The 15,432-nt window shown below is 22.7% G+C and overlaps 2 non-coding genes across 2 annotated transcripts; one reads left to right on the plus strand and one right to left on the minus strand.

The window, feature by feature from the left end:
* Positions 1–4,879: 4,879 nt before the first annotated feature.
* Trnar-ccu (transfer RNA arginine (anticodon CCU)) lies at positions 4,880–4,952 on the minus strand. Its single transcript has one exon. It is a non-coding gene; the product is annotated as a tRNA-Arg (tRNA).
* A 7,827-nt stretch (positions 4,953–12,779) lies between these two features.
* Positions 12,780–12,865, plus strand: Trnay-gua (transfer RNA tyrosine (anticodon GUA)). Its single transcript is given in 2 exon segments — positions 12,780–12,816; positions 12,830–12,865. It is a non-coding gene; the product is annotated as a tRNA-Tyr (tRNA).
* Positions 12,866–15,432: the final 2,567 nt, after the last annotated feature.

Raw genomic sequence — 15,432 nt, forward strand, 5'->3', positions numbered from 1 at the left:
AAAGGAAAAAAAAAAGTTAATAAGAATGTGAATTACATCAAACTAAATTAAAATAAAATAATTTAATTAAATTTGTTGTATATTCACATTCTTATTAACTTTTTTTTTCCTTTTATCAATTTTTTATCTAGGAAATGGCCAAGGCAAATGATAGTGTAATATACTACATTTTGATTTTGGGCCAAATCGTAAAAGATATTAACATTATTTATAAAATAACTATTTAAGAGTTTTTATAACATGCAAACTAAGGGAAGTCAAAAAAAAAAATTAAAAAAAAATATTTATTTTTGGTTCTAATACCATTTGATGAAAAAAAACGAAAAAAAACCTTTATTTTTGGAGGGACCCCATGAAATAATTCCAACCCCAAATTAAATATTTTTTTTTTTAAATTAAAGGCAAAGGTGCGTTCTCTAAAATAAAAAAAAAAATTTTAGATAGCTTTTAAGATAAGGAAAATAATTGACATTAAAGTTTTATGTTTTTTGAAAAATTAATAAATTTTCCTATAACAATAACTTTATGCTCGTATCTTTCTCTCATGGCTGGGTTATTTTAACAATGGGCGAAATTGACATATGTGGTTGGTCTGTTGTATAGCGAATATGTTAACAGCCAATTATAAAGCAGCTTCTCTTAATTGTTACATTTTTGACTTTTAAGTTGATTGAAAAGATTACTTTTTATTGTTTTTGAAGTGTTTAAATACTAAAAATATATAATATAGTACTTATCAATGAAATACAATTATGAAAAATTTATATATTGGGCGAATTGTATTCAGCCAATCACTATCTTTCTTTCTTAATAATTGACTTTTGTGGATTTCGAGTAAAAAATATACTCATTTGTTTTCAAAGGTTTCCACTTTACAACACCCAATTTAATATCTTTTTGTTAACAACGTATCATATCTGATTGAATAATCATGATTAATTTTTTTTTAATAATTGGCGAAATTAACATATTTAGTTAAAGTATAAGCTGTTATTATGAAATTTTTCTAATCTTAATTGACCTTTTTTATTTAAAAGTTTGTGGAAAAAATTGCTTTTTGAGCTTTTACGTTTTAAAACGTATGGTTGACTTTTTATTTGTAAAAAATACTGTCTAACTCTTGTTTGTGATGGTTGAATAACTTCTATATTAGGCGAATTTGTTGTTTCAGTTGAATGGTGGTATATATATCAATTGGTCATTTATAGAGCTTCTCTTTATTCTTATAATTTTTAACTATTACATTTATGAAAAAAATATAAATTTGAATTTTAAGGATTTAGATTACGAAAAGTAAATTATCAAAAAACTATAGTTCACATATCTTGTCGAATTTTCATATATCAAGATTTAATAACTTTTAAATTTAGCGAAATGTTAATTGAGCTGAATTGTGTTTAGTCAATTGTAGACTGTTTACCTTCGTAATGTGATTTTCAACTTTTAGGTTGGTTATAATTTTTTTTTTTAATTACTTAAAATAAACCAAGGTTTTTTAACTAGCACAACACCTTATCGAGTTTTTGTTTGTAACGGTTGAATGAATTCTCTATTGGGCGAAATTTACTTTTCTCAGTTGATTTCAATCTTTAATAATATGTACTCATCGTTTTAAATTTGTATACCGTACAAATGTTATATAGTTTTAATAGACCTGTTTTAAACTTTTAAAAGTTTTACCCATATCTAACAGGTATAAACTAAACAGACTAACACTTTACTTTTAAATTTTTTTATAAAAGTTAATTTAAAAGGATTAGTTATATTGTTAAAGTGTTGATTTTGAAAATTTTCCGGCTACAAACTCATTATTTAAATTTTCTTAGTTTTTGAAACAGCTGTGAAAAAACGCATGAAATTTCTTTGTCAAGGTTGAATAACTTTTCAATTGGGCGAATCTGCTCAACTCAGTAGGCAAGGTTGTTATCTCCAGTTGAATGAAAACTTGGCTGGATTTCCTTGTTTACTTTGCCTCTTTGGCTTGTATTTGATTTATTTTGCTTGTTTAAGAAAAAAAAAATTTAAGGAAATAACTAACTTATATAGCATGTAATTTTATAAAACTGTATAGCTATACTTAAACCAAAACAAACTAATCTTAAGTTGAAAAACTTGTTTGAAAAATTGAGGTTTTATTCTTATTTTACTACATAAAACGGATTGATTAATGTTTTATTTTGTGTCTATCAGTTCAAAACTTGTTTTGTATCTAATTGTTCAAGTTTTTTAATTTATAATAGAAAAATAAAAGTATTATGTATTTGTTAGTTAAACTGAACTCACAAAACTATTCAAGGTTTGCTGAATTTTTTTTTTAAACATCAAATTTTAGTTTTATCAGTGGAATAAACCTCTTGACAGAATTATGCTTTTGTATCTTTTAATAATTCAGAAACTTATTACTTTAACTTTTGTTAACAAAGCAGATATACTGTTGAATATAAACTTTCAAGAAATCTGAAAAACATTAATTTTTTTTACTTAATGAATTCTAGACAATTAACTACTTTTTTTTTTGTTTTGAGGCAAGAAAATTGATTTTTTTAACGCAAACAAAGTTCACCAAAACTTTTAAAGTTTTTTTTGAGTAATTATCAACATTGTTTGCAATTTTTGTTTACTGAAAGAGTTTTAATCAACTAATCAACAGAAAAAGTTTTAGCTGTAAAATAGTTTTTGCTACAGTGTTTTTACTAGTTGTACATCAATTTTTTTTTGTGAACTTAATCTATGTTCAATAACCTTATAAAGTTCAAATGAACTTAGAAAACTTATTCTGTTCGAACTTAAATTGATAGGCTGGTTATCTCATAAAAAGATTTGTTTTTGTACCCATTATGACTTTTTTTTTACATCAATGCCATTGAAAGTTGAATAAATGTACTAAAAGAACTTTTAGCTACTTATAATTAAAATACAAATTATAGAAATTTCTAAAAGCAAGTATAAAAAGTTAAAGGCTTAAATAAAATTTTGAGTAATGGTTAGAATACATAAATGTATTATTTTGTTAGCCGTTTCTTATTTGTTTAAATTTAAACAGTGTAAGCTTCTGAAAAACTTTTCGCCCAATCTTGTTCGCGGTTGAATGAACATGAGTATTTAAAAGTGATAAATTTGTTATTTAAATTGTCAGCAAGTTGTTTAGTTTGGCTTGTTTTTATTTTTGGATCATCAATTTTTGCAAACTAATGTATATTTGCACAAATCATAAAATTTATAACACCAAAGCTCAGCTTAACAGTTTTAACAATTATTCATGTCTAAAAGTTATTTTTCCAATTTTGTAAAATCACTAATCTTTTGTCTGTTAATTCACTTTGTATAAAGTCTCCTTTTGAATTTGACTTATGAATTTAAAAATCTCAAAAATGTAGTTGAAACCGTATTGAAAAATAATTATTTTTTAATAAGCAAAAATTTTTGTTAAAACTTAGGGTTAGATTTTCTTAGTTCTACCTTAATTCTGCCTATATACTTTATTGATTTTTAACATTGATTTATTATTGATTTCAAAAAAAGAGTAAAAATTCTAAAAAAAAGTATTATGTAAAACAAGTGATAAATTATGTTCTTACTAGCTTGTATAGTTTTAAAATCGGTTTCTTTTTTTTATGGACATTTCTTAAACTAAAAATAATCATACTCTACTAGATCTATTACTGAATTGGTTAAAATCTTTAGCATAGCATGAAATAACATTTAATTAAGTTTTATTTTTAATTTTTTAGATAGTATTTATAACATTTAAATGTTAAAAGAACTTTCATGTAAATTATTTAAGACACTTTCGATACAAAATAAACGCATATTTTTTGAAACATACAAGTTTTATATCTATTTAGTACAGTAGTTTAGTTACTTTTTAATTAATCCCTATTTATTAGTCAGTTTAAATTTTTAATGTGTTTTATTAAAGAAGCTACTTTTGTATTATATTATTACACAGTTAAACAGAAATGTTACAAAAAACTTAACAAATTTTCTAACCACGAAAAAATCAATCTATCTTAACAAATTTTAGAAAAAAAGCTCATAAATATGATTTATAGCCCTAGTGTGGAAAAAAAAAGGTTCAATCCCGGGTTGAGGCAAATTTTGCTGTAACCTAATTTAGAGATAAATATCATTAATTTTATTATCAATAAATGTTTAGCTTACAAACTATTATTGTTAATTCTGTTATAATGATAGAAGTATAAAATAAAAAATCTAATCAGAATATAGTTCAGAGGTCAAAAATTAAACTGAAATCTTTCTTCCGTTCCTTATCTTTTAATGAAAACCGTCATGAAAAAAATCGAAAAAAATATTCAACTAAAACTTTTAAACGAGCTGTTTATTTAATTTAAGTGATTAAAAAAACTATGATCAACTTATTACATTTTTGTTGTGAAAACTTAGTTATTTATAAAATTATAAAAAATAAGATGGCCTATAAACAAATATTACTTACTGAATACTTTTAAAAGGGCATTTATTAAAAAAATACTTGCACGTATAGTTTAAATATAAAAAAAAATTATAATAATTATTAACTTTTTAAACCTTTTACCTGAAAAACTACTTTAACTTAAACAAAGTTTGACTTTTATACACATAAAATAAAGAAAAAAGTTTTATAATTTGTACCAATCTATAACAAAAATTGTTTTGCAAAGTACATTAGTTAAGTAGTGTTTGAACAATCATTATAAGTTGAAAATATGTTATAACCGTTAAGTACTGAAGTGATTATCTATAAAATCGATGATATTAAGGTTAGTTGAAATATCAACTTTACACAAAATTTATACGATAAATTTTAAAAAACTAATGTTTTAATTAGTTTAAACTGTTTTTAAACAAGCAAAAATTAATAAAACTTGCATTAAAAAACAGACCACGCCGGGACTCGAACCCGGAATCTTCTGATTAGGAGTCAGACGCCTTATCCATTAGGCCACGCAGTCACTTGTATGAAGGAGGTTTATTGCGTATATAAAGGCTTAAACGCGGTATAGAAGTTTAATGCGAGAGAATTTTTCCTCCTTTAATTATTTGCTACACACTAGCTTTATTTGAATTTTATCATACACGTCTCTTACACAATAAGTTGTTATTCTAAGATTTGTTATTTATACAATATCTATAATTGGAAAAAAAATATCACTAAATACTTATAAAATACTCTGTTTATCATTATTACTTCTAATATTCATATTCTGTTACTATTTACTATTATTAACTCTACTACTACTTATTGTTTGTTATATCTTAATAAGTGTACTCTATTACTTATAAATTAATTCCAATCACTGATAAAGTTGTTTAATTGTTTGCAATTGTTTAAGACAAGTGTTATAAAAAAGCTTAGAAGTTTTAAAAAGGCTATGTAATACTAAATATATTAATTTGAAATTTTGGTCAAAGTAAGTTGTTGTATTTATAACTTTGTCTTAAAAATAAATCTATGTTTACTATTACACTTCAAACTATAAGCTTATTTGTACTTATCAACATAAAAACTTTTGTAAAATATGTTAGATTAAAAAATGTAAAAATACTTAAAATTAAATATAAAGCTATTTATATATATATATATATATAACTTAAAAACATTTTGACCAAAAAATTACTATGCAACATATTTACTTAAAGAAATTTAGTTAAAGCTAGGAATATTTTTTAATTTTGATTGCTTTAAATTTTTTTTCTTTTCACTATCATGTGTTTCATAACTCATATAAAATAACTAAGATTATTTATTAGTTGCAAAAAGTAAAACTTTATATCAAAATAAATACTTTAAAGTATCAGCTGGACTCATATAAAATAAAGTTTAGTTAATATTTATAGAAATTCTGGTCAACAGAAAATAAACTATAATTCTAATTTTATTAAATACGACAAACTAACGTTCAAGCTTAAAAACTTAATATGAAAATACCCTCTCAAAAACTATTGCTGTATATAGCTATGTTCTGTTTGAAATCTTTTGTACATAAATACTATTGTCATTTATTGATAACAAAATTTTCAAAAACTTAAAGCCCTTGTGTACAAATATTAAGAAAAGTTTAGTGATCAAATAATGTGCATAGATATTAACTTAACTAATACAGAAATTTTCTTGCACCTTATAATTCAAAATACTATTTTTTCAATTAGATATTTCTGATGGTTTTTGAAAAATAAAACATTTTTATCAGTAGTATTGCTAATAAAAACAAAATTAATTACTTCTAAAGCATAAGTTTAGCTATACACTATAAAAATAAAAAACAATTTTTTGTACTATTTTAAACTAGCCAATTGTTAATATTTCAAATATTTACAACAACTAAAGCATGCTTATATCTAGTAGAAACAGTAATGTTATAATCATGATTCATGAGTAAATATTATTTTGCAAAAAATTTTCATTTAATATAATCTATTTAAACTTTCCATTAAACTTTTTTGAGTATTTGCTACAAAACGTTTTCTGTAGCTCTTATTTTTTTTCCTGTAAATTATAAAAACAAAAAGTACATTCAAAAAAATTATTTCAAGCATTTAATAGCAATTTTTTTTCCAAAAAATATCAGTAAGATTTAGCCTAGCTTATCAACCAAATGATTCGAAAAGATATACTTGTTATAATGGTCTTGACAAGTTTCTAACTTTATTAACTTTTTTTGATTATATGTAGAAAATTTAGAAATGTTATTTTTTTAAAGCTTTTAACTTTTTACCTTTATTATGTAAATGTCTTTGCAACAAAAATTCAGAAACTACTTATCTTTTTCGATATTCATAATGAGTTTATATAGTAAACATATAGTTTGTATAAAAATTTTGAAAAAGGATTTGGAACTTTTAGATTAAGATTTTATAATAAACTTATCTTTTTTAGTTAATGAAGTTTGTTGTGTTAACTGTGAACATAATTCTTAATACCTTAATGGACGAAAATAACACCAACCTAATAGTTTTAAAGATGATCAGAATTTAAATACCTAGAAAATTCAAATTGTAACAAAATACTTTGTTTACATTTTAAGTTTTTTGGTTGAAAAAACTTTATTTTAACTTTTGTAAGTTGAAATTCTTACTTATAAAATCTGCTGGTTTATAACAAATACTTCCGTTAGGCGATGCTGCAGAGCAAATACATGACAAGCATAGCATTTCTTGAATTAAAAAAAAAGTGTTTTGTGTAATTAATAATTTTCATTGAACGAAAAAAAAAACGCTCAAAATAGTTGGTTTTAGGACCAGGTGAACAAAAAACCTTTCAGTTATAACATTAATAATTATTTATTGAATTAAAAAAAAATGGTTTATGTAACTAATAATGTTCATTGAACGAAAAAAAAGCGCTCAAAATAAGTGGTCTTAGTACCTGGTGTACAATAAACCTTTCATTAAATAATCTTGAATTATTAATAATTTGTGTATAGGTAGTAGCAATGAAACTATTTCTATTAAGTATATAGAAAATAAATTTTTAACTTATTAAAACAATAAGTAACTTAAATTTTAGTAACTTGTTATGTTAGATTTTAGTTGTGAAACTACCATTAAACTATTTATAGACTAGAAGTTACAAAAAAATATGTAAGTTTTATATAAAACACAAAAAGTTCTATCAATTTTTTATAGAAAAATGTTGAAATATTTAAGCAAATGTCAATTAATACCAGTAACTATTTAAGAAAGACTTTTCATACATTTTATTTGGTAGAAATACAGAAACAATAATGTTGAATGATAAAAAACACTTTGCAAAACTTATTATTACAAAGGGCTAAGCTAAATTGAAAACAAAGGTTATATACAATTTTAAAACTTATAAATTAAATTAATTTGTATTTTGTTTTAAGCAGTTCACAACTTTATATACAATAAAGAAATTAAAAGGCAAGCTTAAAAACTAAAAGTTGAAGAATTTTATTTACTCAACATATTTCTGTACAAATTTACATTTGAACGTTTTTCGTCGCAAAAAAAAAGAAAATAAAAGAAATTAAAAGAAAGTTAAAAAAATAAAATTCTGTACAAATATACAACGCCAAGGAATATGCAACAAAAATAAAAAGTTTTAAATTATATAATAATTTTTTTTGGTATAAAATGTGTATGATATTTTATTAAGTTTGTAATAAAACTTATTTTTATTAAAAACTACATTAGTTCGAAACTTAAGCAACTCTTTTTTATATTTGTAAATATTTTTATAAAAATTACTGTAGATTAGAAAAACTTAAAAAGTTAGAAAGCTGTATAGTATAAACTTACATATACTTTTGTCTCCTAAATATTTGAAAGCAACATAAATTAAAAAAAAGTTAAATAATTAAAGTAAGTGTTTACAAATTTACAAATAAGTTGTTAAGTATTTCATTATATAATAAAAACACAGTTTTTAATAAAAAAGTCTGTACAAATAAAAAAAAAAACCAAATGTTTAAACACTAAAATAAAAACAAAAAACTGGTTATTCACCATTCAAAATGCTTCTTTTATATACTCATAAAATATAACAAACACACAAATGTATTTTACAAAATCACATATTTTTTTATCTCACAAATATTAAAATAATTAAACTATATACAAATTTATAAGTCAGTCGTTAAGCATATTATTATAAATATAAAATTGAATCAAAAAAGTTACGTATCTAAATATTATATATTAAAACAACACAATAACTACAAAAATAAAAAATATACAAATACACCAATGCACAACTATGTACTCAAAAAACAAAATGAACATAGAAATACTATTTACAAATTTACAAGAGAAGTTTACAAGTATTCAATAAAAAAAAGAGCGAATGTAAGAAAAAAAATATATATTAACATGTTTATATTTTTCTTTTTTATAGTTATAAAGTAGAATTTTTAAATTTAACTTATACTCAAGTAAAATACTATAATTTTTGTTTTAAATAATACCCAATGCTAGTTATATATGTTTAAAGTTTTGTTATATTATATGTTATCAAAAACAATCTTGCAAGTTAAATTTTGAAATTTTTAAAACAGCGTTTCAGTTTTTTTTTGTGTTAAAAGGTTTTTAAACGAAATATAACTGCACAAAAGAATATTTAGAATTTTTTACAAATGTACCAATCAAAACCTTATATGAATAGCATTTAAAGTTATAAAATAAGTGATTATAGAATAAACCAAATTACAAAGGTTTTTTCATTTGGTTTTTAAAACTTTTTAAAAACTATTATATATTCATACCGAAGTATTTTAAAACTTTTCAATAACACAAGCGTAAAACTTTAAAACTAAGATGTTTTTAAACTGTTAAAATTACTTATGCTTGTTTGTGTAGTTCAATAATTTTTCGGGGTTTCATATTTTCTAAACTTTTTGTATGTCTGAAGAAAAATTTTCAATTTATAACAACAATAAATTCATTTACAAAGCGCTTTTTTGAAAAGTTTAACCAAGTTTTTAATTTGTAATATAAAACGTTAAGAAGACTTTTATTTAAAGTAATGTTTTTTTTTATTTAAATTTGTATTCTTAGTTTTTTAATAATTATTACTACTGATTTTACAAAAAGTTTTAACTTTACTATTTTTTTGTACTTGTTTTCCTTAATATTATTTTTAATTTAACATTTTTTTATTTAAGTATCACGATTTTAAAACATATAAGTTTAAAAAAGAATTTTATACTCACCAAAAGTTGTTCAGAATAAAACTAAGTTTCTGGATTTTTTAGGAAGAGACATTTTTAAATCGTTAGTTTTTGCTAAACGTTTTAGATAGTTCACTATAGGTTTCTGTTTTTTAAATATAGAAATTTTTAAGTACTATGTTGAACTAAATATTAAAAACTATGTATTAATAGACTAACTTTGTCTGAAATACACTAAGTATATATTTTTTTAATCTAAAACTTTAAAAATTTTTCAAAGTAACTTAAAAACTACTTACTACTTTTTACTAATTGTTTTCTTATTCATTCATATTAAAAGTTAGATTAAATAAAGTAACTAACTTGAAGATAATGCTCTTGCTAAAGTAGCAAGTAAAACAAAACTAGTGAACAAATTTTGAAGATTGTATTTTTCTAATTATTTTACAAAAGACTGTTTGTTGTTCAACTGAAAAACTGTTTTCAAACTCAACAAATAATTTGAAAATCAAGAAAAAAGTTGTAAAGCTTTTTCTTCTCATGACAACAAAGAAAATTAAATTCAAGTTTTTACAAAATTTCTTTGTTAACTTCAACACAAAAACTTTCGCGAACTTTTGCGAACAAAAATTAGATTATGACGTGATATAAAACGTAGTTTGAAGTGCTTCATTTGGTATTAAAACATAGTTTGAACAAGAGCACATTGTAATTAAATAGAAATCAAAGTTTTTATACATTTTTTTTTGAAATGTTGTTTTGTTACATTTATTGTTGTTGTTGAAATATACAAAATTAAGATATTCTACATTTATATGTGTATTAAGTTTGATTGAAGAAAATATCGGCAAAAGTCTACAGATCCTAAGCCTGGCTTTTGTAATAATTTTCTTGCTATAATTTATTATTACATTTCCAAAGTTTTTTACAAAAAATAGCTGTTTAGTAAAAGAATATAAGATACTGAAAGATAAATGAAAATTATTTGAACTTTACTTATTTAGAGAGTATTTAAACAATTTAGTTATGAAGGTAAAATTTGCATTTTCGTTTTATATATCACAAACTTTTATTCTCTAATTTTGAGAATAAAAAATAAAAATATGTTTTTGCTTTTTTTAATTATAGTTTCCTCAAAGAAAGTTAAGTATTAGAATTTTAGAATTTGACTAAGTTTGTGAAGTGTAAATATATATTTTAACAAAAACTAAAAAAATATTGATTCTAGTCTGAACAACTTCTATAACTGACAAACAGTTTTTTCTGTAAGTAGTAAAACCAAATGTTATTCCTAACAATTAATTATAATAAATAATAACTAAATTGATACTATTAAAACTTTTTTCAATAAGGTTAAGTACTTAATAGCTTCCTTGAAAATAAAACAACTAAATTCGTAAAGTATTTTTTAACACTAAGAAATACTTAACTGATAACTTTTTAGCAGTTTTTTTAGTTATTTAGTCTTTAAATTTAACCTTTTGATTTTATTTATAAAATTTTAGATTTAAAAATGTATTTTAATATTAGTAAAGTCGCTTTATAAAATGAGTTTTTGCATAAAATTAGATTTAAATGTAAAATTTTTACTTTAAATTGATGCATTGAGTGATAATACGATGTTATTATTAAGACACATATATTTTGTTTTGTAAAAATTTTAAAGGCAAAACACTTAGAAACAATAACTATAATTATAAACATAACGAACTAATAACACTTATAGGTAAACTAGCTATAAAATCAACTATAAAGCACAAAATTTTCTTTTTAATTTTAACAACTATAATATTACTAACCTTTAAAAAAAGTTAAAAAACTTAAGCTTACTTTTTTGTTTTTCATAAAATTGTTTCACAGCATTTATAAAAACGTTTTATAAATTTAAATATTTATTTAATATTTAAACATGTAAATATTATTTATTTGTTGCATATTTATTATAACATAAATCAGTTATATAAACTTAATAAACATTGTTTAAATAAAAAAAACTATCATTTAATAATAACACAATGCATCTAATTATGCTAAAACTATACCTATTCTTAAATAAAAAACTCAACAAAATAAGTCTTTAATTTTTGCTAAACTTATACTACAAAAAATTTAAAAAAACCACATTACTACATCATAAGCTTTTAGTGACGTAACAACAATAAATACGCAAAAAAAATTTAAGTAAATCAAACATAATTTTTTAAAATTGTGTTATTACAAATCTTTTATTTTTTATCAACTTTCCAGTTGAAAATTTTAAAGCCGAATGTAAATTTGGTGAATCAATAAAATATTTAAAATAAATAATTCTGTATAGTATGTTTACTAAAAATAAAAAAAATATGCCTAAGATTAACTTAATCTGTAGAGCAGATTGGTCAGTTTAAATGCATTTGGTTAAGAAAATTACTCGAAATTGACATTTTAAATTCTCACTTTTATTCAGTGTTCAGAGTTCTTTATTTTTATCAACTTTGAAATAAAAACTTGAAATTTTAAGCACATAAAATAACACAACAATACTGTTTAACCGATTTTTAAAATTTTGGTTTTTATGTTTAAACTAAGCAAGAATTTTTGAGTAAATTTAGCCAGTTCCTTTAGGTTTATTGAGAGCTATATGGTTTCCAAAATGTAATTCAGGTTATTATATCTGTAAGTTATACTAATTTACTATCAATTTGTGCATTTACAAACACTAATAAGAACATAAATAACTAAAAACCTTTAACTCTTACAAAAGTTATACCAAAGTCGTATTATCATTAAAAAATAAAAATTATTCATTTATTGTTGTTTTAGCTTACAATAATTTATGACTATAGAATAAAAAACTTATATTTTTTTCTTATAAACTAATAAACTATGATCAATTCATTTAACACCTTTAAATTCTTAGTACATAACTACTTAGAATATTTACCAATAAGTATACTTGCTTATTTTACTTTTATTTCATAAAAGTCTATATGCCTGAATTTTAATTTTTACTTTTCAGTACGAAACTATATAGTACATAAATAAACTTAAAAACATTAAACAAAAATACGACAACTCAGCATAGCAACAGAAAATGTGCTATATGACGTTATAATGCACTAAACAATTTAAAATTTCATTATTAACGCATTAATCAGCGTATCATCAGTGCCTTCGATAGCTCAGTTGGTAGAGCGGTGGACTGTAGTTGAATGTTAGAAATCCATAGGTCGCTGGTTCGACTCCGGCTCGAAGGACTTTATAAAAAAAAATATTTTAATATTTAAAAATGTTTATTGCTTTGTCGCCAAGACCAATGAATGGTTTAAGAAATCTTATAATTCTTTTTGGACTGTAGCTGAATGTTAGAAATCCATAGGTCGCTGGTTCGACTCCGGCTCGAAGGACTTATTTTATAAAAATTATTCTAATATTTAAAAATGTTTATTGCTTTGTCGCCAAGACCAATGAATGGTTTAAGAAATCTTATAATTCATGTTGGATTGTAGCCGAATGTTAGAAATCCATAGGTCGCTGGTTCGACTCCGGCTCGAAGGACTTTTTTGAAAAAAATATTTTAATATTTAAAAATGTTTATTGCTTTGTCGCCAAGACCAATGAATGGTTTAAGAAATCTTATAATTCTTGTTGGACTGTAGCTGAATGTTAGAAATCCATAGGTCGCTGGTTCGACTCCGGCTCGAAGGACTTATTTTATAAAAATTATTCTAATATTTAAAAATGTTTATTGCTTTGTCGCCAAGACCAATGAATGGTTCAAGAAATCTTATAATTCATGTTGGATTGTAGCCGAATGTTAGAAATCCATAGGTCGCTGGTTCGACTCCGGCTCGAAGGACCTTTTTAGAAAAAAAAAGGTTGTCAACTTATTAATTATATGTAATTTTTTATTTATTAGAGAACTTCTGGTATTTAATTTATACAGTTATACTTTAAAACTCTGTATAATTCTTATCAGAAATAAGGTGTTGTAACTTATATAAACTGTGAAAGTTTTCTATATATATTGCAAAATCTAAGGTTTTTATGTACATGAACAAAAATTTTTTTATACATTGCTAAATTAGAGGTGAAAAATTATTTTTGTCGGCTACTTTTTAAAATTATGCTTTTAAAATTTTTATAACAAGCCCATTTTTTCAATTAACAAGCCAGATTTATTATAGAAGCCTAATGTTTATAACAAGCCAAATTTATTATACGTAAAATTTGAGGTACAATATTAATTTTGTAAACTTACAATAAGTAAAAAGTTTTATCAACCACTAAATTGTAGTAACTTACTTGTGAAGTTAGAACTGTTACTAAAGTTTAGTCTGAGTTAATTTTGTATGGTATTTTCAAAAAATTTAAAAAGAAGAGTATCAATTTGTTAAACATATATCCCTACTTAGTTATTGTTGGTTATACGTTTTTCAAACAGTTTATTAAAGTTGTACCTAAAAAAATAAGTTAGTTAGTGATAAAAAAAGACTACTTTATTACAAATTGTAAACTTATAAAACTTTTTTTTATTACAGAAGTTTTTTAATATTTTTTGTATCAAACCGTTTTTGTTTTTATAAAAAAAATAAATGTAAGTCGACAAGTAAAAATTATTAAAATGTTCTGTAATTACAAACAAAAAGTTAAGTTTTGAAAACTATGAACCAACGCCGCCTTACACCGGATGGTGATTCCCCAAAATCGAAATGGTTCACTTTAAGAGATTTTAATGTTTTATTTGTAATTTATTACATGTTATGCTCTTATATAAAACTCTAAAATTTGTTTTTGAAAAAATGACACTTTGCAAAGGACTATATAAAGTATCTTTAAAGATAAAATTTTTTGTTGTGTTTGTTATTTATCAATTAGTACGTAAGTTTTATTACGACAATAGTGCTAATACTATGAAAATTTTAGAATATTGAATTAATTTTAACATGTTTAAAAAATAAAGTTTTTTGGTACTTATGTATTATATTTTCACTGCATATTTTAAAATACTTAGAATATATCTTTTATGAGTTTTAATCTAAAAGTTAAATTATAAATTCACAAAGTAAAATGAAATTTATTTATAAATTAATAACAGTAATTAAAAATTTTATAAATTAGCTATTTTGTCATCAAATACAACTGCTTATAACTCCAAATGTGTTCATATTTATATTTGATGCAAACATCAAAAAATTTAAAAAATAAATTGTACGTTTTCAATTGAATTAATTATGCTTAGGCAAAGCAACATAAATAAATAAATAAAATTGTTTTAACAAATGAGCAAAACTAAATATTAATAGTCATGATAGGTGTATTGGGTTAATAATTGTTTGAGAAGAAAACTGAGTTGCTGAAATTTGCAACAAAATAACTGAAACGATTGACTTGAGCGTTTCAGTAAGTTTTTCTGAAATTTGCAACAAAATAACTTAAATGATTGACTTGAGCGTCCCAGTAAGTTTTTCTGAAATTTGCAACAAATTAACTGATACGATTGACTTGAGCTCACCAGTATGTTTTTCTGAAATTTGCAACAAAATAACTGAAACGATTGACTTTAGCGTCCCAGTAAGTTATTCTAAAATTTGCAACAAAATAACTGAAACGATTGACTTGAGCGTCCAGTAAGTTTTTTTTTTAAATTTGCAACAAATTAACTGAAACGATTGACTTGAGCGTCCCAGTAAGTTTTTCTAAAATTTGCAACAAAATAACTGAAACGATTGACTTGAGCGTCCAGTAAGTTTTTTTTTTAAATTTGCAACAAATTAACTGAAACGATTGACTTGAGCGTCCCAGTAAGTTTTTCTAAAATTTG

This window comes from Thalia democratica, chromosome 3 (assembly GCF_965202585.1).
Source record: "Thalia democratica chromosome 3, ktThaDemo2.hap1.1, whole genome shotgun sequence".
NCBI lineage: Eukaryota > Metazoa > Chordata > Thaliacea > Salpida > Salpidae > Thalia > Thalia democratica.